Source organism: Columba livia, chromosome 2 (assembly GCF_036013475.1).
Source record: "Columba livia isolate bColLiv1 breed racing homer chromosome 2, bColLiv1.pat.W.v2, whole genome shotgun sequence".
Classification (NCBI taxonomy): domain Eukaryota; kingdom Metazoa; phylum Chordata; class Aves; order Columbiformes; family Columbidae; genus Columba; species Columba livia.
In genome coordinates this window covers 63,053,636-63,080,340 of record NC_088603.1, presented here as the reverse complement: position 1 = coordinate 63,080,340, position 26,705 = coordinate 63,053,636, and the positions used below count along the sequence as shown (strand labels likewise).

Sequence of the window (26,705 nt, the reverse complement as noted above, 5' to 3'; positions counted from 1 at the left end):
CAGCTACACTCTAAGAGGATTTTCAGCAGGCTTGGCTTCGTTATTAAAATAGTAATTAATTTTTTCCTCTTCACAAAACCCAAGGACCTTCAAATGGAGGCCTCAGGAGTGAGGGCAGCTTCCTTTTGAAAGTGGCCTTTCTAGAAGCCATAATCGGCTCTCCAACTTTACAGTACACATGTTCCCCAGTAAATGTGATTAAAGAGCCACACAAAAAACCCCTTGCAGAAAATTAATTCAGTTTCCAGAATAAAAAGTTTGATAAAGTTGTGCAATGCTCCAATGACAACACATAATAGAAGTGTAGAGTTTTATCCTCTTGAAGGATAAATGAGTGGCCAGAAAGGTCTGGTAGTTCCCAGAGTAAAAACATCTGCTACAGCTAATTCACTTTAGCTGTTGATTGTAAAATTCATTAGCCATATCAGGCAGCTGTAGTTTCAAACATGTTGCTAGGAAGTACAGTTTTACAGGCTGGGATGCTATTTGTTCTCCCCAGCAGTGGCAAGGTAGAACAAGTGCCCAATGAAATGCAACCTCCTGAAACCCCAAAGTAAGTGGGGGAAGGGAGGGCAGGAAGTGTAGGGCTAAATGCAAACAGGTGCCAAGTGCTGTCTGACCCGCAGGCTTGGGAAGGAATTGGCTTTGTGGATTAGAAAGTAAGCAATGTGCCCACACATAGTATGGAAGAGCATTTCACTGCCCTCTTCTACAGTACTTTTTTACAGATTGTATAAAGCATACAATCTGAAGTACATTATATGGGAAAATGTTTCCACATGTTGTTTAGACAAAGAGATAAACCCCAAGTGAATTTAAAAATACACAGAGTCATATACGTGCATGTATTTCTGTGTATTTTTGAATTTTAAAAGATTTGTCCTTATTGTACCTCAAGAAAGAGAGACAAACTAACACATATGTATGCATTGCTCCCTTTTCATAGGTCACAGTGAACTATGCAGGACTGGCACCTTAGCGACATGAGGGTGCAGAGACAGTCAGCTTTGTGATGATAAACTCACTTTGATTAAAGCTGATTCCAGCACAACAAGTTTTGTACTGTTAACTGAGTAGCATAGAAGTTGATATTTTTCTCCATTGCTACATAAATAACAGGGGAACTGTTCTAAATAATATGATAAAATCCACTCATTTCTTCCTTCTCACAGTCATAATATTTTCTTAGTATTGGGAATGTTCAAATCTTCGCTCATAACAAGAATCTAGCAAGGACCAATCTCCCCTTTGGCAAGATGCTGGCACTGGTGTAAATATGTCATCCTTTGGAATTTTTCCACCCATTTCGACTTTCACCTGACTGCTAACTGATATGCATTCTGCAGACAGTTTGCCATCTTTGCTCCTTTATCTAGAGAGCTGTTTAACTCAACGTGTGTAGAGCACATGCCTTTCTTGGAGAAGGGAGGATGATGAGTCTAACACCAATGATTAGGATCTTGATCAACAGTCATATTGATCAGTCTTTCTGGCTGGATGTGAAATTCCTTTTCTGGTACACTCCCACTTGAAAATTTATTCAGGAAAAAGCCTGTGTTCTGAGCTGTTTGTTTCTTTTATTTATTTGTTTTTCAGCTCAGAAGACTCCCAGGAACTCTGGTTAACTGAAGAGCCATACTCATAGCAAACTCATGCTACGGGCGATCTCTGCTGGATAACCTGTTTCTGGAACAGGTAAGGTAATTTTGACATGTAAGCAGAAATGTTCAGCTTCATACAGAATCTATGAGTGTGTGCTGCTATTAAAAGTGTTGAAACATTGATAATTCCTCAAATTATCTACATAAATGACATCGCCCCCACTTTTGAGCTAGCTTCTCTTGCTGCACCCGTGTTTTGTGGTGGTGTTTTTTTGACTGAGTGTTGACTCATGTTTGCTCCAATTTCTTTCCTTTCCTATTGAGGTTACTTACTGCAAGGACACTTGGTGTCCAGGTCCTCACTGCTTTGCCCTCACTTATGTTCTCAGAATTAAGCTGCTGGGTCACTCTGAGCACTCCTAATTGTGTCCATAGCTGTGGAGAGAGGGGCATTTGATGGCAGAGGTTGGTTTTCTCCTGCAAGGTTCTCCTTTTGTTTCACATATGCTGTTATGGGCACCATTCTCAATCCATTCACTTACTCAGACTTTTAATTCAGCACCCCTCTCAGTCTGTACTCTATTCTGTGACTGGAACTTTAATTCCTTTTTAATTTCTATTGCAGTCTCAGGTGCCATTCGGTGGGTGTTGCACCAAACATAAACAAATAATTCATGAAAGAAGTCATAAACCAAATATTTGGTCACACCTCTAAAAACACTTCCAAAAACACTGCCATGGACTATTCTCGGCTTCGCTGGCAGCCTTTTCATTTTGCTTCTGACACTAAAAATGACTACACAGTACTGGGATGTCAGGTGAAAATTAAATAAGGCTCCTTTGTCTCACATGCACAGACTTCTGTACCTCTCCCCTTCTTCCCCAAAGGCTTCCTGGATACTGCATGATTTGGAATAAATACATTTTTGGGATAAGGAGATAAAGAAATAAATATGTAATCCTCTTTGCCATGTTGAAGACTGAAACTCATTTTTATCCACTGTTTTCCTGAGCTGAAAAAGCACATGGTATCTACTGTAGAAGAGCACAGGCTTCATTTTCCTGGGTGGGGCCTATCTTGCTGTATTTATACCATGATAACCTACAGCTCATGTTCTGCAATGTTGTACAAACCCAGCTCCCCTCCTCAATGCAAAATAAGATGGAAAGAGGGTGGATTTTGACTGACCAAGTTTCACTCTCTATACTTATCCAACATTTCAGGCTAGAGCAATTAATCACTTTCTGCTCATGTTCTACATGGGCAGAATGGATATGTGTTTTCATTTTTGAGCCACGAACAGTGCTAAGCAAACAAGTTACACACCCACGTAGTCTACTCAGTGGATCAAAGGCTCTGCCAGGTGACCCTGCTACCTTGCTAACCTTCCTGCTGCATGCACTTGAACTGCAGCCTAGTCCCGTGCTGGGAGGCAACGGAGCCATGCATTCTCCCCATGAATCTTAGTTCCCTTCCAAAGGAAACTCAAAGGCCCAAGGGAGAGTGTTGAATGCTTTGGTGCGCTCCAACAGACTCGTGATGAATATGGCCATGGGCCAGGTCCACAGGAGTCCCCAAAAAGCACACTTCCCACACAAGGTAGTCTCAGAGTGGATTCCCACTGTGAACTAATATCAGTCAGCACAGTTCTTCTAAAATAAAAAATATTATACTAATAACAAAGGACATTTTTTTCCCTGTAAATATTCAACTGTCTCCATTTTTTCTGCTAGGCGTATTTGAGTACACATACAAAGATATTATCTCTTTAACACTGAATTTAAATTGTTTGTAGAAAAACTGCAGGCTCTCAGTCAAGGATCTTAGCAACAAAAGGCAACTGATAACTGCTACCTCTAACTCTATTTTATTCATATGATTGGTAATGTGCATTCAAATGAACTGACAACTTCATCATCTCTCTCATAAACTACAGAATGAATTAAAACTGAGTAAGGGAAGCACATTTATAGCTAATTGACACTGCCATTACTTTACTGATATCTGTGAAGCCATAGCAATTAATATCTACTGAGTATCTGCCCAAAGGTTTACAAAATGTCTTTTCTTTTTCTCTTTAATTTTGAAGCAAATAATTAAACATGCAGAATTATTTTACTTACGGTTTTCTATTAAAATGTTAGCTCTAAACAAGGACATTGGTGGCTTTCACATGAATATAGGATCCTCAAAATTTTCTTTCTCCATTCCTTCCATCCTCTGAAGGAACCTTCAACCACACCTAGCAGCAAAGAAAGCAGAGCAATGCACATATATTGATAGATGAGTGTGACATTCTGTTTTATTACACTCTGTGTTCTCAAACCTGTCCCATGCACTGTCCAAGCCACTGGTGACTCTTTACAATTAGTTGGCATGGCACCCACAAAAGTTTCATAGTCACATGGGAATCATAGCATGAAAATGCACAGATGTTGCAAGGTACTTCTTATGACTTATTATTCATACTGCAGCAGTTCCAAGAGACTATAATCCAATGGGGCTGAATGTAGTACATCCAGTCACTAAATACTTCCCCAGAGGACAACAGGAGTAAGCATCTAGGGAAAATGAAGTCTGCTGTATTCAGCAGACCTTGAGTGCATTTATGTATTCTGGACCACATCTCTACTTTTGGAAGTCACAGTTAGACAGACACTAACTCTAGTCATATCTTCTGTGAATCATGCTTTTAAAAAGTAACACCAGAAAGTGCTCTTGCAACCAGCCTACAAAGACTGTTTTTTTTTTCGCCAGGCAAGTGGCAGCCACTTCTCCTCTATTGCTGCATCTTTGTTGGCTGGGGCAGAGGGCTGCACTTCGCTTACTGATACAGAATTATATTGGCTTTGAATTCTGATCCTATGTCTCTGGAAATCCATTGGATGCAGAAGTAAGAAGAGGTTCTTCTAGGAATGGCACCAGAAGAAAAGCAAATAAATGAGCCTAATCCTTTCACAAGGTTGTAAATTTAAAAGACTGACAGAAACACTTTTTTCTTAATTTGCCAACTGAGCAGGTTTGGAAAAGGTTCTTTTCGGCACAAAGTTTATCCACTTTACAGAATAAGCTTCAGGATGTTGACTGGAATTAATTTACTTTTCTCTGGTTTTCCCTTTTCTCTTTTACAGGAAACAAATACTTCCAGAGGGACTAGGTTGTGCTCTCAGAACTGAGGGTCAGCATAATAAAAGTAGAGCAGTGAGATTGTGCTCATGATAGAAAGACTTCATTTCCAAATTTATTTAATCCACTAGATCCCTTAAAATAATGAATATGCCTGCTCACTGCAATTAACTGCATGCTATTATTGAAGATGATTCCTTTTTTTCTCTTGATGCTTTGAGAAAATAAACATGATGAGGAGTATGACAAAGATGTCAAACAGAACAATAAGCTGCACAGAGCGAAAACAGACTCACAGTGCAAGAGGATTACAAAATGTATAACCTTTCTAATGCTTATGATATTTTTGTCTCACAATAGTCAGGCAGTAGGAATGAAAAGCAAAATAAAATTGTGATATTTATAATTGATAAGCAGTGGAAACTGTGACTCTTAACAGGTATCTGCATTGATTCTGATTACTTATTTGAAATTAAAAGCCCAAATTTGAATGATTTATCAGGTTACCAATCAAATTTTCTATTTCAGATTTAGGTAGTTTTAATAGTAAGAAGACTGTAGCTGCAAAAATTTTATGAATACATTGTGGAGAAAAAAATAATTTAACAAGATTAAACAACAACTTTAATTGGAAATAGCCCTTTCTGGGCTCTCAAGAGAGTTGAGAAGGGTGATATCATCAATGACCCACTACACAATTTTCTGTAACATAAATGCTCACAGGTTCTTTGGAAAGAATGTTGTATCATGCCTATGATAAAAATCCTCTTGCTAAGTAAAAACAAACACAGCTCTGAAAAATATGTATTTTGTCATAATGACATAGAATCACAGAATCACAGAATCGACTGGGTTGGAAAAGACCTCAGAGATCATCGAGTCCAACCCTTGGTCCAACTCTAGTCCGTTTACTAGATCATGGCACTAAGTGCCATGTCCAATCTCAGTTTAAAAACCTCTAGGGACGGCGAGTCCACTGCCTCCCTGGGCAGGCCATTCCAATGCCTGACCACTCTCTCTGTAAAGAATTTCTTTCTAATATCCAGCCTAAATTTCCCCTGGTAGAGTTTAAGCCCATGCCCCCTTGTCCTATTGCTAACTGCCTGGGAGAAGAGACCAATCCCCACCTGGCTATAACTTCCCTTCAGGTAGTTATAGAGAGTGATGTGAAAATATATGTGAAAATAGCACTACACATGAGCATAATGGTTAAAAGTGTCCCCAAATTTTTCCTTCAGTATCTAACTAAAAATAGTGATTTCATTTAAAAAAACCAAACAAAAACAACCAACCAAACAACTTTTTCCATATGGTACCAGAGCATTACGGCCATACCCTCATAGCTTAAATTTACTTGCTGAGAGCAAACAGAAAATCTTCCCCAGTCTGACTGTTTTTTGTCCCTGGTGATTTTAAAGAGTACACTTTTTCTTCTTAAATATGATATGAAGTATGTATTATTCACCGTGGAAGTTTCCACTGTTGAAATAATGATTGCTCATGTAATTGAGTGAGAACATTCTGTTTCCTAGTAGACAGAGGTCCTGTGCAACCTTGCACATTCAAACAAAATTATTACCAGCAATCACCTACTTGAAATTCCTCCAAGGGTTTTCGTGTAGAGTGTATGAATACATGGGAACAAAGACAAAATACACATTTTGTTCTGTTTTAGTAGTTCTACTTAGATTTGAACTAGGAAGCTTCAGAACTGGGAATGATAATTTTGTTCAATTTTTTCTAAGTTTGACTAAATAAGTTAATTTCCTGAAGATGGAGATCTTGGGATTTGCTTGCATGAACTGTGGCAACAAAGTACAGGAGTTGCACACAGAAGTAACTACAGAGTCTGTTGTGAGACACATGGACAAAATGAAACAACAGTTGGGAATAATTATGCAGGAATATCCAAGCATTTTAAAATATTCTTTTTATCCAGGAGACTAATACATGGGTGACTAGAATGGGCCCAATCCAAATACTCCTGGTCTTAAAATGTGTTGCCTGGATAGGGACTGCAGAACCTGATCCTGTGTATCAGAAAGAAAAAGAGAAACGATGGCACTGGCAAAGTATGCTGAAAATGGGGTGCAATTCTTTGAGAAGATCCCTCCCTAATGCTCAAATTGGAAGGAGGAAGGACAGTTTAGGAATGTTTTCCAAAGCACATGTGCCAGATGGAAGGCAAACCTTGAGGAATAATAGCACTCTGTTGTTGGTTGATACTATTGTATCATTCCTTTGCTTCTACTATGTATTTCTATCAGCAACACATTTAAGCAAAGATTCAGTTTTGATTAAAGTTGCTGGGATCTGAGCATGTGCTTAAGCCTTAAACACATGCTGAAATAAGTTAAACCCTCCCTTAGCTCCAGGGCAGCCGAATGCTGGCCCTTATGCATGTCCTCTCCCAATAACACCCCTGTTCCCTGCTTCTATAGCCTAAGACAGAAAATTATGGAGCTGAAAATTTAACCTATGTTGAACATTTTGAAGCATCCTATTAGCATTTGCGTTTTTGTTTATCTGTTTATTTAATTATTTTTTTATTGGTGATACATTTTTTCTTCCATGTCTGGGAAAGGTTCCCCTGCTTACATTTTATGCTTTATCCCTGCATGTGCTTTTCCCTTTGGTTCTCCCTTAAGTAGCTAGTATTCAGGCTGTCACAGGTACATGAGGCTAATAGTTCAATCACTAGGGAGAAGGGGGGGAGGAAGATGAAAGGGCAGGAAATGACTGTCATGGCCCCAAAGGAAATATTTGTAGGAAAAGGAGTACAACAGCGAATAAAGTGCTAATTAATGTCCAATTCCAGCACTGATATACAGACCACAGCAGCAGGCAAACCCCAACCTTCTGTTCCAATGGCTGCTCAAGAGCTTTTGTGTTGTAACCCTATGCAAGCATGCATCTGCAGGTTTTGAATTTATAAAATTTTTTCGATATGTTCTCAAATATATGTTTTGTGTTTAACTGAGTTTTCTTTTTTTTTTTTCTTTTATTTTTTTTTCTGGATTTACTTTCAATTAATTTGACTGAGGCTGGTTTATCTGTGCCGATGTTCAGTATAACCTGAATTTATAGTGGCAATAGTGGCAAACGCTCTAACTGGAGGCAGTCTGGGAGGTGCAGTGGAACAACGGAATATTTGATAAATTGAATAACAAACAAACAAAAAAGAGAGACAATGAGAGATTAAACTCTCCCAGTCCTAATGTGGCTTTCATGGGAAATACTGGACCTCACTCTCAAATTTGGGGATCTGAAAAATACAGTGGCACTTAGGGTACTAATCTACTGGCTTTGTCCAGCAGAATGTATTGAGAGTAACTTTCTATTGGGGAACATAATAGCAGCAGCAGCACTGTTTTAATGAAACACAGCCATTGGTACAAGAAACTGACTAAATCTGCTGTAAGAAAAAGAAAAATGGAAGTTGAAATTCACAAAGGAATGTAATGATGATGAACTATTTCTGTTGTTCAGTATCTGAGAATCACATCTTCAGGTAAAATGTTATTTGCTGGTGACTGAATGCCAGAAATAATAATCTGACATTAAGCTTTTGTGAATCTGACCAAATGGAAGCCTAAAAAGGGAATTTATAGAGCAGAGTGCATTTGTTTCAGTAATGCATAACTTTTAAAATATAAATTACTGAAATATTACTCATTACCCCATAATCATAAAGGGAACACAATAGTTATTAAATAAAAAAAAATCTTGCATTGAAATATAGGTAAAGATATTGCATAAAGCAAGAGAAGACAAGAAACTTCAGAGCCAGAGTGGAAAAGTAATTTTTGCTTTTCAGTGTTGCCCATGGCACTTTTGTATGGACATGAAGTGGGACATTTCTTACAGTACAGTACATGCGGTAACTTTAATATCCAAAGAGGTTTGAATATCAACTGACACTCTGACTCCATGGGCTCATGACAGAGGGACACGGGAGATACTCTCCACATGCAATGCTTTCTGTAGAGGAGACACTTTCACAGCTATAAATCATGGCACCAGTCAAGATACAGCTATGGAAATAATTTTAATTCCACAAGCCTTTTGGAGGCTTAATATGTCCCTGATTCACACTATCAGACTAGTCTGACATTAAATCATTCGATGTGAGCCAAAAACTGTGCATTGCTCTGGCATGCCATGCCAGCATTTTACGAGTGGCAACCACGTCTCTCTGCCTTGCCAAGTGCAGTGTTGGCACAACTGGAAGTTTCTGCTCTCGCTGGGACAACCCCTCTGCTCCCAGCCCTGTACTCGTTGTCAGCCTCAGTCCTGCTGGAAGGAGCCCACTTGGGAGATAACTGTGAACTGTCTGTTGCACTAGCATAAAACGAAGCAGCTGTAGGATGCTGCTGCCTGAGTCTTAATAAGGTCCCAAGATGAGGCTTTGCCATGCTAAGTTTCTGTCTCAAAAGAGGGTCTACAGTGCAATGGCAAAAACCACCTGTGCCCCAGTTTGTGCTGTGCGTGATGAAGATGAGAAGTTCAAAATATAGATTTCCTGTAGTTACATACTTATACAGATACTATGTTCATTTAGCACCATATGTTTATAAACTTGCTCTCAGTCAATAGTTGAAAGTGGTCTTGTAGACCTGCCTTTTCACAGTTGCAGGTACTAACTCCTGGTTTGTTCCTGTATACGGATGTGTGTATGAAATAGTGGCCGAGCAGCAATATTTCTGCTCACATATCTGACATTTTTAACTCTTTCTTGCTCACATGCAAACGACTGAACAACTTTGAAGTCCCTCAGGACCACTCGTGTTACATGCTGTAAAGTGCCACCTATTCAAAAACCAGTTTATCAGACTCTGGCCTTTGACTAATGTTTATCAAGTTGTTCCTGTAAACACCTTTCAAGATCCTTTTGAAATTTTTTTTTTTTTTTTAATTCTCTTAATACGTCACTAGGTCAATATTCACTTCCTTCAGGTAAGTGAGGCTTACATGGATGTAACTGATGAGGCAAATTAGACCTTTGTCTTTGTAGCAACATAAAAAATAATGTAAACTTGAGTGCACAGCATTCTCTGCTCCCCTCACCACAGAAAAAAGGGTACTATCTGTAAGGTCAGAAGTATAATCAAGAACATTTAATCCTTTCCCTTTTCTGAAAAGACTAGTTACTTTCTTTTCTCTTTGTTATTTTAATTTGCAAGATTAAAAAAGAGAAGATAAAAAAGATCTGCTGAGCACTCCAGTAAAGTAGATTAGGATTTTTCACCTTTCAAGAACAATTGTAATTCTGGTGAGGGACCTTTTGAAATTGTCTCCATTTGAGTTATTGCTTTGACACCAGGAGGGGCTTTTCAAAGGATGAATACAGAGGTTCAATAAACTTCATTTCCCAAAGTCAAATGTATTGATGAAATCGAAATGAAAAGCATGTGAGAGATGAAATTTCTTTCCCAGGCTATGGACACGCCTCTGACTGTTATGATGGTTCCTTCTCAGGCAGGAATTCCCACAAGCTGGATAAACACCCACACATCCAGCTCATCCAGGCTGATAAATACACTGCTAATGTGTATGCTCCCGTATTGTATAAGGCATTGGCAAAGTATTTGGACAAACACATCATTAGACAAGATAGCTGTGATGGAGAAGAGTGCATTTTCTTTTAGAAAAGCAAGCCAAGTTTACAGGCTTCAAAGGATTTAAAGTAATTATGAAACAAAGATCATTTCTGTCTCCAGGTGGAATATGCTCAATTGTACATGAAGTGTCTGTTGCTTGAACAGATTCAGAAGGAGTAGGATGACATGTGCATATTCAGTGCAACATATCACAAAACCAGTCTTTTTCCAGAGACTGGACTTTGGCAAGTCACATTTCTTTAGTGACTTACAGGCCAAATGGTTCAGGGCAGGCATAGGAAACAAGAGACTTCCTGTTTTCCCAGTGAGCTTTAAGTCAGTTCTTTGCTTCTGCTGAATTTACTTTTACTTTGGAAATTTTCATGCAGGAGCTGAGATCTGTCTATTTTCACAAGAAATTTGACAAGGTTGAGCTCTATTACTCCCCATCATAAACACTGAAGTATTTGACAGAGAAAGATGGCAATGTAGTAGTTTAGAATAATTCAGCCAAATACGATTTTGCACACAGAAACAGTTCTTCTACCTACAAAGATGTAAAATCAAAATGTCTTCCTGTTTAAGAAATTATAAAAGATATTTTTTTTCCCCATTGATACGATTGGGTTTTTTCATCAGCTGCCCTATTTTTAAATTATTTGTACTTACTGAATTATTCTGATATTTAATCTTCACACTATTATTCATCATAGCACTGAGAGGCTTCAGTTACGTTCAAGGATCCATGTGGCTTAATGGCTCCGTAAGCTTTTAGGCTCCCAGTGTTGGACCTTTGTACAACATTGACAATAAAAGGTAGTTTGAAGAACAGGGGTTACAAAAGTCATTTCAAGTACAGAGAGAAATCAAGAGATACCAAATACGAAGATTTATCCCAAGGCTGCTTTATATTTATTTTTAAATGGCAATTGACTCAGCTTGTAACACCAACAAAAATTTTATCACAGTAAGGGATAGATACCTGCCCTAAGAGTGGAACAGCATTTCTCTAGTATTTGGGAATACCATAAAATGAGGAAAAGACAGTATCTACTCCCCAAAGAGTTTACAAATGGCTGTGGAATCCGAGGCACAGAGTGAGAGAAGACTGAATGGCAGATACAAAGCGGAGCTGAGGCTGAATCCATGTCCTTTAGTCCCAGGACCTACCCATTTTGCTCCTGCTATCTCTCCTCACTGCCTGAGGAGAGAGTGGGACAGGAGCAGTCGTTAGTGTGAGAAGTAATCAAATATGCCATTGTGCGACAAGCTTATGCTGCTTCTTTTAGTATGGAAGAACCATGTAAATTATCTCTTACGTGGCAAAAAGGTGGGAGACTGTGTCATACAATAGAATATTTCTGATGCTTTAAACAAACAAAACCTTTTACATCTACATTTTTCTCCTTTATCACCCTTATAAAAGTGTAAATTACCCATTGATACTCATGCTATTGTCAGAATAAAAATTCACCATAGAAAGGAATGTTTTTATACAGCTACACTTCTTTGAGATGTGGCTTCATCAGCATAACTGGATTGCATTTTTATGTAATGTATCTGAACTGTACTGTGTCATGTAGTCCTTTGGAGGAACAGAGACACATTTACTTGGCTTTATTTCCTGGGAGTAATGTTTTTGACAATATACGCAAATCTCAACATGCATCCTCACTGGAGGTAAAAGCATTTATCTGAAATCTGAACCAATGCAGACTTTCTGTGTCATCATGCTCCATCACCCACACACAACCTGCTCCAGCAGAGTGCCTAAGCCAGGGTTTGATTCCAGCTGAGCAGGTTGTCCGCTTGGACCAACACTAAGCTGTGGGCTCTCTGTGAGGATTGTGGCTCCTGTCACCTCAGAAGAAACTCATGCACTTGTCCTCTTCATACATCTCCTAGGTGAGGAAGTATTATCAATAATGACACAAAAGGGAAAATGAGGCACAGGATATGCAATCTTAATTACATGGTAATTTAAACATTTTTAATTCTCTTAAATAAGATCAATATTGACTAAATAACTCAGTTTGTGTTTTGGACCCCATGGCATCAGGAAATACATAGAAACAGATTTATGTGGATTTGTACTGTTTAATAGTTCCCAAGCCAGCATTTCTCAAGGTACTGCCTAATCCTTCACATGCCTTCATACACCTGTGAACAGTAATAAAATTCTCCTCTTCTCCAACAGATGTACATCTTCCATAAGACATTAAAAAAAATTTAGATACTATTAAAGTTATTAGACAGGCTTTTTAAAAATGTTTGAGAGTAGCTCAGATATCATAGCTGGTATAAAGAAATGAAGCCTCACTGACTTTATACCTATTAGAAAGCTGGTCCGTTTTTCCATGGAGTTCAAACACAAGGACCTATTTCCTCTTCCAGTGAAAGCTCTATCTCAGTAAAAAGGCAAAAGTGTGGTGCAGGGTAAGCAATGTAAGTAGCCAATATAAAATGTACATTCAGTTACCTGATTCTGAGAATATGGGACAAAACCAGAGTTTGTTCCTTTACAAATTAAAATGGAGTATACCACAAGTTATCTACATTTTACATTTTCCTTCTTGTGGTGGTAAACTAGTAAACTGGGAAACATTCACACAAGAACTTTTTCACATTACACAGAACTTTGGAATATTGTGGCATTTATTAGACTTTTTAATTCTGCAGAAAAAAAAAAAATCATTATAAAGGAGCACTATTATGTCTGTAAAGTTGAGAATTGCAAAGTTAAAAGTGCTAAAAAAATGTGTACTATTTTATTCTAGCCCCCTTACATGAAGTAGTCCTTAATTACCCAAAAGAACATCACATTGCCTTAGGTTTCCTGCCTTACCCAGAGCAGAGGACAGTCCTGAATTAATCTGGCTAGGTGGTGGAAAGGGCACTAATAGCTTGATCCTTGCACCCCTTATTGTAGAAGTTGGAAGATCTGCATGCATTTCAGCTGTGACTGTCTTCAGGTGCACCTAAGATGAGAAATTCAGTCTTTTATTTATGGTGGTGAGCAAGGTAAGTGGAAAGAGAAGGTATCTCAGTGCTGGTCTGGAGATTTAGACTTTTTTCTGTCTCTGTTGTAGAGTTTCTAAGCACTTTTTCTGTTAGCACTTTTCTATTACATTATCCTGGTAATACTCTGGGAGCCAGCTCACTCAATTGCCTTTGCAGTTCTGACCTTGGATTGTGAGCAGGCTGTGCGAGGAGTCTTGTTGGAAGGGCTGGGACACCCCCAGTGTGCCCTTCAAAGTGCCTCACTGATTCCCATTGACATTACCACATTACAAAATCACTGAAACATTTCACCTGCTCAAGTGTTAACAAGTGGTTGGAACTAGAGCTTATACAAATGAGGCTGATAAAATGAGAGGCACTGTAAGTTGTTATTCATATTACAATAAATAAAAGCAGAAAAGCTGTGACAAAAGATCACACAGCTTAAAGCCTTTGTACCAAAAGTCAGTAGATAATGGCAAAACAGGGACAGCTTATTATGTTGTTCTTCATGTCTGCAAAATGGTCATTCAGCAAAGGCAGACCTACAGGAGAAATGAGATATGATTGCATTTTCCCTAAAAATGGGAGAGATGTGAGTGGTGTTCTCCTCTGTCTAAAACAACCAGTGATGGAGAAGCCAATGTTTCAGCGAGTGCTGTTGGCAGACTGAGAAGATCAACACAAGACTAAACCCCATGAAGATCTTTGGAGATGTACAAGACAACACAGATGATTTCAGAAGTTACTGGTATCCTTTACTTTATGAGCTGTTACTCCTTATTTTAGTTAATGTACCTATTGTTACCCTTAACCCAGAACTTTCCTTAACCATCACCCAAGACAGTGATAAGAAGTTAATATTTACCCTCTTTTTTTGGGTTAACTATTGCACATACACGTCTGCACCTATAATCAGTAGGAATATTTGAAGAAAGCCACTGTAGATTCTCATTCAGAGGGGAAGCCGTATGAGAAGTGGCTGAAGTCACTCGGTTTGTTCAGCCTGGAGGAGACTGAGGGGAGATCTCATGGTGGCTACAGCTTCCTCGCAAGTGGAGGAGGAGGAGGAGCAGGTACTGATCTCTTCTCTTTGGTGACCAATGACAGAACCCGAGGGAATGGCAGGAAGATGTGCCAGGGGAGGTTTAGGTTGGACATTAGGAAAAGGTTCTTCCCCCAGAGGGTGGTGGAACACTGGAACAGGCTCCCCAGGGAGGTGTCACTGCCCCAAGCCTGACAGTTTTCAAGAAGAGACTGGACAACACCCTCAGACACATGGTGTGAACCGTGGGGTTGTCCTATGCAGGGACAGGAGTTGGACTTGATGATCCTTGTGGATCCCTTCCAACTCAGGATTTTACATGATTCTATGACTCTATGAAACTTCCTTTTAACTTCCTGCTAATGTTTTTTTCCACAGTCACTTTAGTTTGTATGTTTTTATGCCAAGAATATCTTATTGGGTACACTACGCTTCCCCTACCTCCAATCTTTCCCTTTGTGTGGTTTATAAATTTATTTTGATTTATTCATTTATGTTTAATGTTGTAACCACAATAAATTATAACAGAAATAATCTAGCATATAAACATCTGTTCTCAGAACAAAGGCCTTTTTGATCCAGGACACAAAACTGCAGTTTCAGCACTGGAGCTGTGACAGCTTCAATTGCAGTGAGATTTTTATGTAACTGTTAATGTTATTTTTTTTCCCTTGTTTGCTGTAGCTGAAGCAACTAACCTGTTTCATAAGCAGCCTGTATAGAGTGAAACAGAATTACCCACATACCAGCTAATAGTAATTCCAATGTCAACTCACCCATCTAGAATATGATACCCGTTGTAGATCATTTCCTTCATGGGAGTCTCACAATAAAAATCAAGCACATTGTGTGTCAGTAGGTAGATCTCTGTAATAGATCCTCTGCTCCAATATAATGAAAGTAATCCTAAACTCTAATTGCAACATGCAAATACCTGCTGAGCTGGATGTATAGCATATTATTCTCATTTATGCTTAGGCATGCTGAAATTATGCTGGTAATATGTAAACACATAAGAAAAATGAATATGTACTTTCATTCACTTTAGAATATAAAGTACCTTTCCTTCTCATTAGTGGTACAGTGCTAACATGCTAGAAAAGTGACCTAAGTGTAAAGGAGAATTTGGTGTCTGCTCTTCATCTTCCTCAGTATTGCAACGTGTTGAACTAAGTAAAAACAAGGTGTATCATCACTGATGTGGTCATGAGATTTGAGATTATCCATAGATAACCTGCAACTCCAAAATCATAGCAGCCAAACAGCTTAGAACTGAAATTTCTGTCAGTAGTTGACTGTGGGTAAGTGAATTGCAAAATGCAGAAAAAAAGGAATGGTACTGGGACAGCTGTTTTCATTTCTGCTCCCAAAATTGCAGTACCTCCTTTTTAAAATGAGATCTCCAAGCAGACCTCTGTTTCTTGGTCATACTATTGTCTGGTATGATGATTTTTTTTTTTTTTTTTCCAGAAAACAATTATAAGTGAATTTTGTTTACTTCTGTAAATCTCTGCATGTCTAGGATGGTGAACAAGACATGCCAGTCACATCAAACATTTTCTTACCAGGGCTTGCAGGACAAGCTTTTTTCTCATCATGTGGTATAAATACCAGTTAAACTTTGACAATTCAGAATTTTCACTGTGGCTTTTGCTCATCTACATGCAAATTAGCTTCTTAAACATAACATTCCTCCAATTCCTTCTCTAGCCCTCTTTTCTTTTAGGGCAGCTTGTTGTGAGGCTTTTAATGCAAGTGTTATCATGTCCTGGTTTCTTCTAAAAGCCATTGTCTATTCTTATCCTCCCTTTTCTGCCACTGCCCAAGACGAGAGCTCATCTACAAAAGTGTAGATTGCATTTTAAAAGATAAATGGGAAGCCGTGGGTGTCCAGGGCAGCCAACTTCATCTATAGGAATGTGATTAGACTCAGCCAGTGGAAAGTGCAACTACTTAATGCTTCCTAACCTATGAAAGGATAGGGAGCTCCTAGGAGTCATCAATCATGTTTAGAAGAGGTAAAAAATGAAAAGATTACAATTCAAAGGGTTAAAACAAAGTTGACTTCTGAATCCTTCTTTCTTCCTTTACCCTGGGTTAATGACAATGGAGACTGTATATGTTATGACTTATGGCATCACTTCAGCTTGTTTTCACAGTCTGCCAGTGGCAGGACAGTGTGGAGCAATAATATTGCAGTATTTATTCAAAGACAATAAGCAGTCATTGCTGAGCTAGGGAAGGCAGGCCATGTTTATCTTCATGGATTTAGTCAGCTGGGAGATGAATAAGAGCCAAACTTGAACAAGCAAACATTTGCCTTCTTCTCCACAATGCAGCTATTTCACTTTGCATGGCTGCAGACATAAATCTTGCTTCGGTGGCAAGCAAACAGCTTCAGATACATGGCACTAGCTGGGCGTCACAGGACATCAGCTGAATACTTGTGACCCTGAGTGTTCACAAAAACAACCACAATCCATCTTAAAACAAAAAATGGCAACAATCTTATAATTCTTCAGCAGCAAACAATAAAAACTGCAATTCCTTCTGTAAACTGGTCTCTGGCTAAATATCAGCTGTAAAAATTACTTCCTATCTATTGTTCTACTCACAAAATGAATTATGCTAAATTATTGATTGTAGCAACCCATTGTTGCAGTGTAAATACAGAAATAAGGGTTCCAAGCAGGTATAAAGCAATTTAACTTCTATTGATGCCTTCATGGTATGACAGAGAGTGTTTAAAAAAACCCCTCCCATACAGGCTAAAGACATAATGATTTCATTTAATATTTTCCTGGTGCAGGAAGTAAAAATTCTGTATCTCCTTGGATAGCCAGGCAGTCTCATGTCATATAGGATAGGGATGGGGAGTAATATTCTTGGTCCTTGATCTTTTAAGTCCTTGTGCAGTATAATTCAGGGAGTGTAAAGCTGTTGCATTCCCACATGCAGTTCCTTGTTCCTGGAGTCATAGCAAGACATTAGGAGCTTTCATCTGTTTTAATCCTAATATTTCCTAAAAGTCTTTCATACAAAGTGCTAGGAAGAAGTGAGCAGTAATGATTCCCTTGGTCTGCTCACTGCATGAATGAACAGTTTGGAGAGAGATGAAGTGGAATTTCACCTCTCACATGTTACCTCTGGTCAGTGCGTATGTGGGTACTTCGGTATAGTTTGCCCAATATAACCTGGGCACGCACTTCTGTTAGTCACTGTTTAAATTCTATGGGAAAGAAAACTGGGTGTATGGGTCAGGAACGGAACTATGACCCCAATGGTGTAGATTATGTGCACACCAACCAGTCAGTCCATTTACCCAGGAATTAAAACACTGGGTCATGCAACGCTGCTTGACTGGAAAGGCACATGAGCAGGGAAGAGGAGAAAGGAGACCTCTCACTGTTATTACTGCTCCAAAGCTTTGTGATGAGCTGCATTCATGTTTACATAAGCAGGTCTTGTGCTCCCCTACATACTTTCTTAGCTCAGGAGGAGATGTGAGTGGCAAGAGGCAGTTTCTGAATGATGGCAGTATGGAGAAAGTCACCAAGTGGTGCCATGAATGTAAGGGAGTCTTATATGGGGATGCAATTACCAAGCTGCTTTGCCAAACTCAGAGGACAAATAGAGAGACATAAGTGGCTTGAGAGGCTCAAAGCAGCCAGAGGGATCTCTCATTAAAACCAACAATCCAGGCATTGTTCTTCTCACTGAACAGACATTTCAAGTCCTTTGCTATTGACTCCTTACTGTCACTGGCAATAGGTGGGTGGGAAGGGTTGGGAGGTTGGAAGGATTTTTCTGTGAGCAAGTTTGAGAATAAATGGCATTGTCACAATGTTCCTTGTGGCAGTCAGCTATATGCCTCATCACCTCTCCCAGTTTTGAGAAGAGATGAGGTGAAGTGATAAAACCAGATGCATCAGGAACACACCAAGAATCACGTTTCATCTTTTTTATTTTTTTTTTTTTTTAATTCTCAAACTGGGAGTCATTTGATAACCACGCAGGAACATTTTAGCTAAAGCAGAATTGTTTCTGCTACTTACTCCTTTTAACTTTCACTTATTTACAAGACATTCATTGCAAAGGGTTTGCCCTAAGAAGCCAGACCCTCTGTTTTTGTAAATAGTTGGTTGAAAAAATGTCCAGGAGGAGGAGGAGGCAGATGGTACGTCCAGAAGTATAACGCAATATTTGCTGTGATCTGCCTACTGTGTCTTCCCAAACTGTAGGTGAGACATTGAGTGAGCAGCTGTTAGGGATGTGGGAAGGGAGACAGCATGAAATGAAATGGATTAATAAAAACACAGAGAAAAGTACATAGAAATGTTTTCTAGTAATGAGAGTATAAAAACCTCAGCAGCTTCCTTGTACCAAACATAATGCTCCCCCCTCATACGCACAGTTCATAAAATAGCTCTCCCCAGCCTGTGGAGCTTCCCGCTGCCAAACACAGAAGCTGAAGTGCTGCACTTCCACATCAGGAAAGAATAAGTGGCCCAGAGCCATTACTGCACTGTTGAATCCAGGCCAGCAGATATGTTAGGCCACATACTCCTGGATTTTCAGTGTTTGTACTTGGAATTGTCATCTCCTGGAAAAGAAAGGTATTCCTAAATAAAGCAAGCTCTTTCCCTCATACTGTGTTTTAAAGGAACTGAAGGGCAGCCTCATTCTCCCACCTTCTTCTCCACAGAGAAAAAAGTGTCATTCTTTGCAGCTTCTTAATCGCTTAAGTAATGTAGGCAGTTTGTGTTTTATCTAGAAATGCTACTGGCTGTGTATTGCATAAGGCAATATTCACCCGAAAGAGAAAGCGGTTCTGGATTAAAATCTTATTTCCCAACCACAATTGTCTGTCAGGAGTTTGGACCCATCTGAATGACAGAGCTGAAACCTATGCGATCTTGGAAGGTAAAAATGAAAAATAAGAAGCCCTTGGTTTCACCTTCACTATAAAAATTTACCCCTTACCTTAAGATGCAACTCAGGTCTGGAAAGCTACTCTACAGGTGGCATTTTAGGATTTCACACGCACTGAGCTTCATTGCCAGCCAGATCATTTGCACTTTTTGGAGTCCTGTTGTCATTTATGCAGGTGTTATACTTCAGTACAGGTTAGTCCTAAGAATTCCCTCACTGTCTCAGTATCCAAAGGCGATGGCCCAGGATCTGAGGGCAGACATGGATGTTGCTGCTCTTTGCCCAGCAAAGGGTTCCAGTGATGTCCTGTCTTTGCACCAACAGGGACAGGTCTATAGGCTGTAACTGCCACAGAGATACCTTAGGTTTTCATGGCCAAAGCTCAGGGAAGGTACTTGGTGGTGTCCAAGAGAGGTTGGAATGCAGCTGCTTGACCTCTGAAATATTTGCTCTGCAAGACTAGGAAGACTGAGAAGGTATAACAAGACATGCCTGCTCACAGGATTCGTAAATGTGTCTTATGGATGAGGAAAGTGAATAAGCTAACTTTATGCTAATTATTGTTGGCATTGAGTTGCCCTTTAAGGCAGACTTAAGCAAGGAGACAGATGCAGGGAAAGACCAAAGTTTCAGGAGTGTGTGAAACCTTCACCTGACCACTTACAGTTGATGACTTACAGCTTTGGCCATGATTATGTGATTTCTTGCTATTATTTCCTAGAATACTCAGAGTTAAACCAACAAAAATAGCTTCTAATCACCTATATTAAAATTAAGAACTACTTAATCACCATTCTCCTATAACTGGTGAAGAAATAGGGCATAATATCCTGAAGAGTTACCAGCCATTACATGTTACTACATTCAATGGGAAAAAATAGACATAAAGCAAAAAAATAATTAGATAATTTATGGTGTATTTGCATGTTGAACTTCCATTAATTCCTGATCTCAAAATCTCAAAATAGATCTCAAAATAGGTAGTGCATATTTCAAACTAGTCATTTTAGGTCTTGAAACGTTTAGCTGATGTGATTTGTATTTGCTTATCAAATGATAAGGTCTGTTTGTGGACAGACATTAACTCAGAGTTAATTACAAAAACAGTTTTTAATGTGGAATAGGAACGTTAATGCACAAAGAAACATCCAGCATGCTTTAATTCACATTTCAGTTTTTCCCATGCTTCTTCATAGAGGAAAATTCTACTTCAAATCCCATTTGTGTCACTTTGAAAAATATGTCTTCACAATTTTTTCATGAAGGAACCTGGTTTGAACAAAGCCAAACACCTTTCCACATGATACGAACTACTTTCTTTTAACTAGTTGGGCATCTTACAGCATGGCTATGAGCTCAGCTATCAGGACATGGTCTTCATTTGCTAGCAGCTTAAGCTTATGCAATTGAATAAATGCAATCCTTGACATTAAGAACATCAAGACAACTTAACCACATACACATTGCTCCACTGATCTTGACTATCTTGTTACTGTTGGAGTCTCCTCATAATTCCTGCTAAAATACATCAGTCTGAAAAGGAGGTGGGATCTGTGTCTGACTTTGCTTTTTGCTAGGGCAAAACTCAGAGCTTCTTTTTGGGAAGAGGTAGGTCAAAGCTTTGTCAGATTCATTTTAGGAATTAAAATGCACAGAATATTAAAATATTCAAATGTCACAGATATTTGAAATTCCTACGCAAGAAAAGGCTCCATTGCTCCTAAGGTAAATATGTTGAATTGTGGGATCAAAGAACTCAGATGCTATAAATCCAATATTCCAGTTGACTAAATTAACCTCTCTGTAGTTCTAGCAACCTTATCAGCTTTAGTGTATATTTTTACCTGAAAAAGAATTTCAACAGATAGACAAGATTACCTCCCCTCCCCACCTCTTTTCTTAAGCAGTCCTCTCATTAGAAACTGACTAGCCTGTTTCACACAAGTGGTCAAGTTTGGTTATCATGATGACGCCTTCTGAATTTAAACCTGCTCTAAAGCAGGAAGCAGGAAGATGATGTTGGAGAATCCATGTATGTGAATGTGATCAACTGTTTTGTTGCCAAAAGCAAATCACATGTGGAGAAAATAGTCAGATAATCAAACAGCTATCTACATCTGTCTTATTTTACCATATTCCAAAACATTTGGTCTGCTATTTTGCATAAATTAGTAGAAACTTTTCAACCAGTCAATTTCTTCTGTTTTTGAATCATAGAATAAAAGCACAGCAAAATTTCCACTGACATTAATTGTGCCACTATTTCCCTTCTGATGTTTCCTATGCACACTCTCAGTTTAATTGCTAGCTAGGTTACCACACACTTCCATGTTGTTCACGAACATATTAAAAACCCAAAAAGTACAGATAAAGCAGCCTTACAGAACACAAATATGCATGTATAAGTGTTTGTATGATGGGTGTGTAATTATGCAGTTGCTATATCTGAGGCAATATCTCTTCAAACTTTAAGATCACGTTGCATGTATTCTGTCTGTCTGAATGACCAAAGCTTGTGCAATTTAACTCCTAACTTGGGTGCAATTCTCAGCAACAACAGTTATGCAAGTGTCTTTTATCAACTTCCTCAGCTTTCTATTTTTCCGTGAAGATTTCAGCTGTGCCATAGGAAACGTGAGATATTTCAAATGTAGGATTTCTGCCAGCTGGTGATTTATTCCATTGATTACATTGTCATGTAATGGGAAGAGGAAAACCATTTTAATTGCTCATATAAACTGCAGTGGTGAGCTGGATTCTTATTTAATACAATAAATTTAGTTGCAGCTTTGTACAAGTTGTCTGATTCACTCCATGCATTACTGCTACAGTACATTATATTCACTTTGGTACCATACCATGTCTTTGTACAACAATGGTGGCCACTAACTTCTGTCTATCTAAATAATTCAAAGGGAGAGAAGCATGTGCAATTTGCTGCTGAGTTATACTCTTTATCTATCACAATTTGATGTCAATTAGATACTTTGCATATTTAAAACAAAAATAAGGATAATTTTTCCATTGTGTTACACAAGTTATGCTTTGTGATGGTTACTTCTTCAGTTCCTCAATTACTTAGATTTTAGTACATTGTAAAATAAGTCTTTTCTAAGCAATATTATTTGGTAATTAGCACGATGCTGATCCACATACAGTATAATAGTATCCTATATTTACTATATTATGCTGATTTCAAAGAACTTGTGACAAGGCTTCTCTGTACATCTAAACACAGATTTTCAGAAAGACATCTGCAAAAGGCTCATTAGGGTTGGGAGCATGAAATTAATGACCAAAAATTTATAAATTTAAGATTCTAAGAGACCAAGATAAGTCACCAAGACCTCTGATCAACATGAGCCAACATAAGTAGGGAAATGACAGACTATCAAATTACCAGACTGTCAGTTCAGCTCTTACATTAATGCTTTTACCCTGATGCTTTTTGCCAGGTAAAATGGTTTAACTGAGGAATAGTCGCTCACTAAGTCATAATGAAAACCTGTACCTGCTTCAGAGTGAAAGCCTCTAAATAGGCCAAGAAAATGTGTGACACAAAAAATAAAAGCTGGAGTAGGCTGGAAAGTTTGGACTCTCTCTCATTCATAACAACCACCTTTGTTCTTACAAAGCAAATGACCTGGGGGTTCAGTTTGGTGCAGGGTAGGGCTTCTGAGTTATCATCAGCTACTGCAGCGCTGGGAGAACTGTGAGGTCTTAGATCTGTTCTGTAAGTTACCCACAGATTTCCTTAAACTCTAGGAGTGTTTTCATGCAGAGCTTTAGATGAAAATTTGCTTCCAGGAAAAGCTCCCATACATGAGAAAGTCAGGAAAGAAGAAAATAGTAGACATTGTGCTTTTGCCAGTTTTTTTTTCTTTTGCAGTTTTCTGTAGACATGCCCTGTCCCATCACTTTTTACTGATACAGAGAAGGGAGTCTAGCAAGCCTGCACCATATACTTAGGTTCTTTTAGAGGAAAAAAAAGAAAGGAAAAAAATATGGAAAAGAAAACAAAAACCCAAAACCTAGAGTATTCTCCTTCTTCTAGGCACCATTCCCGTGGTAAGTGTTGACCCTACAAAAGGCTGGAGTTCTGGAGTCAGGCACTTGCCAACCTAGAAAATGCTTGGTGTCAAATGCCTTTGTTGTTTTTTTTTCTTTTTTTCCCAATCTAAACAAGGCAATTTCCCTCCTTTCCTCTTTGTCTGATACTTTACTGCACATTACATTATTTAGAAAAATGTTAGTGGAGGAACACTCTGTGTGGTCTCATAAAATATTAACAACTCCTGAAAGAAAACTTGAAATCAAGATGCTCTTTCATGCTGGGGTATGTACTCTGTTTTGTTGGCTTTTCTTCTTTCTTTTCCCTTCATGGAATCTGAATTGTTTGGCTGTCTTTCCCTTGATATGAGTTGTTCCTTACATTTATCATATTCCCCTGGAAGAAGAAGAGGACTTCAGGGAACAAATGGTGTGATGCTGATGGTAACCAAGAAGTGACCTGTCTGCTGCACCAGCTTCTGCAGATACTAAACTGAAGTCCTGTGCAGTCATTTATTTTTAGGTTAATGTTGATGAATAAGAAAAGTGAGGGAGGTGAAGGAAATAAAAAGCCAGAACAAGCTGACTTCTCCATTGAACACAGATTTCTGGCAATGACTGATTTACTGTTTTAAAACATATCTGAACAGACAACAACTGGTTGTAATTCTTTTAAGGAATGGGGAAAAAAAAAAAAAAAAAAAAAAGAAAAAGTACCCACCAAGAAAACCTCCATGTAAATTGAAAAGCAGACTGCATGGGCGAAAAATAATCTGACCGAAAACTAAAGGAAAGTAAATCTTCCCATAGTAAAGGCCTATAAATTTAGAGGTGGAAAGCAGTCCTGAGTAAAGAATACTGACATTTAAAGTGAAACATTTGCTGGTAAAGTGGCCGTCGAAAGTGGTTATTGAATGTCTTGTGAGAGAGCAAATTGTGGACTAGAGGTCTTTCTTATATTTTGTAGCAAAGCCAACTTCCATTGATACTACCTCAATGTCAGGCCCTTTCTGCAGCCATTTGTAAAAAGGCTGGTGATGTGAGATTGACGACTTAAATACTTCATCAATCAATGCTTTAGCCAATGTGTTGTTCAGTGATTGGTGGAAAATTCAAGTAATCCATCTTACCCCATCACACTTGTTCTTTATTCTCTTCAGGTATTTTCATTCGCCCCCCCACTTGGTTCATTTTCACTGCAATGTGAAAGATAAGTTAGGCCGGGAGGGAAGGGCCTGCTGCTGTCTTTGAAAACCTAATCATTGCAGTAAAACTCTTCAGTGCAAAGTGCTGGTGAATTAACTGAACTTTTAATGATCCTAGAAGTTGTCCTGGTGTATGTGGACTAGTAAAGTGCAGTGCAAGGCTGCAATTTGTGCCATTCCATCAAATTAAATATGTCAAACATCCTGAATCATTTATATAATCAACAATAAGGCACTTATTTCTGCTGAATTAATCTGCTAAGTAGCTTTAAGGAAAGAAATAGGTATGACACAAAGCTGAACAGTGAGTGTAAAGAAACAAAAAAGGATTTAGGTTATTCATTTTGGCATAATGGAAGGACATCCTTTGCTCAGAGAGAGAATATCCTTTGCTTGTGAGTGAATATTTATGTTGATATCTGGTACTCCTAATTTTAATCTCAATAAGGATTAAAAATCTTAACTGCCTACTTGAAATTTTAGTATATATTATACAGCCAGAGCATTGCCTTCATAGCAATCTAGATGAATAGGCTTTGTTCATCTAGAGTTTGCTCTTGCATTTAACAAAAAATGGTTCTGACATAAAGGAACAACTTCATTTTTTTTTCAAGATACAGGTGATGGTTTTCTTAATATATTATTATGTAGAAAAATATTAAATTAAAAATAAATACTGGTCCAGAGCCCTATGTTTTTAAAGGCTTGAGATGGAAGAGCATTTATGTGTTCCCTTGGTTTCAGGTGTAAGAGTAGATTATTTCTGCTTGCTGGATCTAGTAGAAGTGCTTGCTTTTTGAGTTTTTTCTTTGTTTGTTTGTTGTTTGTTTCTGAGGTTTGTTTAGTGTGTTTGATTTTTTGTTTGTTTGTTGTTGTTGTTTTTTTTTTCAGGAGATAAAAATTAAGTTATCTTTAGGACAGACCTGTCATAAAGCTTTTGATTAGCAGTGAAAAGAGCTTGCAAATGTTTTATAAGACATATATTTGTTTATGTGAAAAAGTAACAGACATCTCAGAACCTGTCATTTTAGTGAGAAATATTAGCACACATTTTTAAAGGACTTTTCACTGGATAATGGCCCTTATGAAGGCAGAGAGCCATAAGCTTCTAAAGTTGGTGTCTGATTTATTCTGAGTTTCATGAATAGTTTTTTGTTGAATGTTATCTTAATCGCATCAGTTTGAATCAGGACTGTAGTCAAAAGGGAGAGAGGAAGTGAACAAGAATCTAAACTACACTGGCTACTGCAGAGGCTGGGCAATCCATTCATTCCTCATTATGCAGTTTTGTCAAAACATAAGAAAGTCTCCAGAGATTAAAGTGAGTTTTATGACACTTTTGTTTCCTTTCTATTAGTTTACTCATTTTCCACTTTCAGGAATTTGGGTCTCCAAGACATTTGAGTATGTCAGCTTGGGATATTCTTAACCTGCAAAATCCCAGACAGAGGCCACAATCTGGGCAAAATAACCTCAGTGTTTGTCTAGAAGCAGAAAAGTAGTAGGAAGAAAGTTTAGGGCTAGGTTATGACCATATATATGTATATATATATCTCCTGATTTAGTTAGTTTTATACAAGACAGACCTAAGCTTACAAAACAAATTCAAGATTTCTGTGCACAGACAGTACATAAAAGAACTAAGAAAAACAAAAGACAGAGAACCAATAAAGAACTACAAAACCAAAAGAGTGTGAGAACTAAGAGGCAAAACTTTTATCTGGATCCATATTAAAATGCTGTACAGACTCAGTCAGTATCCAGCAAGACATTATTGCATTATTAATCATCTTCATTTTTTGAAGGTTTTAGCATTGAAACACCAAATTGCTCTAAAAAGTTCAAAACAAAATAATCAGAATAAGAATTTTAATGACCTGTTGTGACCCATTATCAGGATAGTAACAAAAAAAAGGGCTGAGAAGGAAGTGTCTGCTCTTTCTCCATACATTTCACCTTTCATTGCAAAGCTCCCAATGCAGTGTATTGCTAAATTGATATTCAAGGGACATTTGATAGTATTTCACCTGAATAAAAGCAGATTTCTTTGTGTGCATTTGTGTGTTCACAAATGAGCTGCTTGGTGAATCATTCCTGTCATTAGAAGGTAGATAAACTGCAGGGAGGGAACAAAGTCATCATTTC

At 38.3% G+C, this 26,705-nt stretch overlaps 1 long non-coding RNA gene across 1 annotated transcript in view; it reads right to left on the bottom strand.

Annotated features, from left to right (window-relative positions):
• LOC135578515 (uncharacterized) overlaps positions 1–3,846 on the bottom strand; it is a 29,901-nt gene extending 26,055 nt beyond the window's left edge. The window contains exon 1 of the long non-coding RNA XR_010470230.1: positions 3,726–3,846. This is a non-coding gene — a long non-coding RNA (uncharacterized LOC135578515). The remainder of the gene's footprint in view (positions 1–3,725) is intronic.
• Positions 3,847–26,705: the final 22,859 nt, after the last annotated feature.